General features: G+C 37.0%; 1 pseudogene; it reads right to left on the reverse strand.

Annotated features, from left to right (window-relative positions):
• Window positions 1-3391, reverse strand: LOC120834304 (olfactory receptor 11A1-like; annotated as a pseudogene).
• Window positions 3392-3659: the final 268 nt, after the last annotated feature.

The raw sequence follows: 3659 nt of genomic DNA on the forward strand, positions 1-3659 counted from the left end.
TTATCCTGGTTCCATGGAAACGTCGTTTCCTGGCGTGACCTTTGACCCCTGAGATTGGACTTGCATTCTGACCAACCGAGCAGGACAAGGTTATAAGTTAAGGTCAATCCTTTTCTATCCAAAGTGTAATGTTAAGTAACATGTTTTTTTTAAAGTATTTGAGTCACGAAGAAAGGAGAGGTTATTTTGGCATTTGTATCTGAGGTTGTTGAATTCAGGTTGACAGAAATGCAAGATGGCCTGCTATTTAATTAACTGCAGCTTCGACAGCAAAATTTCACCAATTGTGAAATACATCTGACTTCGGGAAGAAAATGTTGCTTTTTTTAACAGTCAGCTTCCAAAGCAGACAACCTAATGTGGAGAACATTCGATTGGCCACGCTCGTGCCACTCAGTTTGCATGCATCAACTGTAAGGCTGCAACAACGAATGGATGAAATTGATAAAAATCTATTATTAAAAGTGTTGGCAACAAATTAAATTATCGATTAATTTTGCCTCGCGATTATTACGTCACTCCATGAGTTGCAGAGATGCCCGCAGAGCAAAAAAAGAGCAGCCGAGCCAACGAAGAGGGAAGCGCGAAAGAGTGAGTCACATGATGCAAGCAAAGACGTCTGATCGAGTTAAGTCGTCCAAGGTGTGCAAGCATTTCACACTAAATAAACTAAATTGTCAATGGCACCATATATTGTGAGTTGTACGGTAGTTGATGTTATGCCTGTAAAGGGAGACACACGGTGATCCATTAAACCAGCACGGCTAACTAAGTCTCCAATGCATTTACTATATGCATTATATTTATTATATTGAATGAATAAGCTTCAAGGTAGCATGGGTGTGTGTTTCGTGTGTGCGTCTGTGGGTGTAGTATAGATAACAAGTTATGACGTTTTTGTGGACTTTCTGAAGTATTTTTGCAATGTGAATTTCCAGTTCTGTTTTACAATAAAGGGTTGGAAATTAAAGCATTTTAATGCTGTTTTTATCCAATTTATCGATTAATCAAAGAAATAATCGCGGATTAATCGATTATCAAAATAATCGTTAGTTGCAGACCTAATCAACTGTTCCACTATCTGGCTAGTTACATCACGTTCGCTAGCCCATGCTATCCGGCTTAGTAATAGATGGAAACACACTTCCCCGTGCTGACTCGCTTGACCTCTGAAAGGTAAGAGCACTGGTTGTAGTACTCTGCAGCCCTCTTAGAGAGATTCGTGTCTAATACTGGGCTTTGTTTTGCTGAAGGCCCCATCTGCTGGTAATACTGCGCCATTTTCTAACACAGGCTAGCTAAAGCTATTATGTCTCATTGGGCTGGCACCTACTGCTCGTGCTCAACGCGTGCTAAACAGCATCACTCGCCGGCTTGTTTTACCGCAAGCAAGTCGGACTAACGTTTGTGCAAACCACGCTGGCTTAAAAAGGATAAAAGCATCAGCTAAATGACATGTAATGTAATAAGCTTGTTAAGGCTCTGGTTTTACTTATTATAATTGGTTTGGGTTCACACCAACGCTGGGTTGAAAGAAAAAAAATAAGTGGCTTACAATAGCTAGCTATCCTTTGTAAAGAACCACAGCATGTGCTACATCACATACATCTTTGACTTTTGAATTACATTTTTATTGCTTAGCCTTTCATTTGCAGTAATAACTTTTATTAAAGATAAGTCGCCAAGCCTTTTGATGGACCGCTGCAAATAATCAAGGTGATATTGTACTTTTTTGTGGACGTACACACTCTCAGTGCTTTAAAGAGTATTCAACTAAACTTGGTATTAAAACGAACATGGCCTCAGGAAACAATATGCAAGGAATGACAAAGACGTTTAAAAACAGAACGTTTTATCTTTAACAGTATGTTTATAGTTCTCAACTACATTTAAGTTGCTTTCGCAAAAAAGAAAAATGGTCAAAATTCCAGAGATCCATGTTTACTTTTGATTGTTCCCTTTGCAACCCTATGTACTCACAAAAACTCGGACATCTTCAGAGCAACCTGAGTTATCTACATATTCATGTCTGCTCTATTTGTGCCATAAACTCTCAAATAAATTAAATTACTGTAATTACATGTAATTTGTACATTTACGAAGACATGATACTGTAACATGCATGTTTAAAGGTGTGTGTTTAAATGTAACATTTCATACCCACATAAATAGGAAACACAAACCCTGTACTTTAAAGAATTTAGTTGAAGTTGTCAATGTATTTGCTGGGCTAAGTAATAATAATAATAGTAACTAAAATCAAACTGAAAAACGGATGCTTACAGTGGTTGTCTGTTCAATTTAACCATTACGGTGGGTCTTTGAAAACTGCAGTGATATGCTCAGTTAATATCGTTCAATTGGTATCATTCATCTGGCATTATTCATTTAGAAACAAGTCTTTGAATGTTCAAAGTATTCATATATCTGTATTTTGACACAAAACAATGACAGTCAGTGTGAAGACACCACATTTCGCAGAGGAGCTTCTTTAGGTGATCATGAATTTTTCTCATTTTTAGTCCATAAATGATTGGATTAAAAAGAGGGCTATATATTACAAATTGTACAGTTATAATAAAACGTACAATTTTTGGGGTATCGAGTTCCAGTCGAGCAAGAAGTACATCATATCCAAAAAAACAGGTAAAGTTGATTAGAACCAGCAGATGGGGTAAACAGGTCTGTGCAGCTCTTCTCCTGACTCCTCTACATCGATACGATACGATACAAGTATCCTGCTGTATGTGAAAAGTATGAAGAGTACAGGAAGTATTACAAAAATAAAAAAAGAAACAAGCCATATATATTCAGTATACTTGATCTCACACAGGGAAGTGTTAGAACTGTGCTGTTGCAAAGTATTCCTTTCAAATGGATCTTGCAGATTTATTTTTTAGCACTTACTAATAATACTACTAGTAGCAAACAAGCAGGCACAATCCAAGCAGAAATAAGAAAAATATTAACAACTGTATGTAGCATGGTGGTTGTATATTTCAGAGGGTTACATATAGACACATATCTGTCATAGGCCATGAACAACAAGAGAAAGAAGTCTGAAGCGGCTAACCAGTTATATGAAAACCACTGGAGGAGACATGCTGGATAAGATATGATCTGTTTTTCTGGTAAAAAGTCAAAGTCAATCAAAAGCTTTGGGTAGATAGCAGTGCTGAAAAGAACAGAGTTGATCAATAAAGCTGCAATGAAAATGTACATTGGTTCATGCAGGTTTTTTGTGAATCATTATGATGCACACAATAGTGAAATTACTGCTAATTATTAACATATACACCGTAAACATGATCACAAAATAGAGATATCTGTATTTGTGCACTTCCACATGCCCACCAAAAGTTATGTAAGTCATATTTGATCTATTATCCATTGATAATGTATGCAGTGAGATGATGACAAATAATATTAATCTGATATCAACAGCACTAGATTGTCTCTCTCAGTCTTCAGTACCTGACCTTGATATGCTCTGGTGTGATCCAGCAAACATATGGACTGCAAAGTGATCTGTGAGAGTCGGTGGGAGGTTTTTTATCAGACTACTTCATCCTCCATGGATTTCATTGACCTCTCAGGTAGTTTTACGCTCAGGTAATTTTACGAAAACTCTTGAGTTTAATAACTTTTCCCCACACAGT

Source organism: Gasterosteus aculeatus, chromosome 16 (genome assembly GCF_964276395.1).
Source record: "Gasterosteus aculeatus chromosome 16, fGasAcu3.hap1.1, whole genome shotgun sequence".
Taxonomy (NCBI): domain Eukaryota; kingdom Metazoa; phylum Chordata; class Actinopteri; order Perciformes; family Gasterosteidae; genus Gasterosteus; species Gasterosteus aculeatus.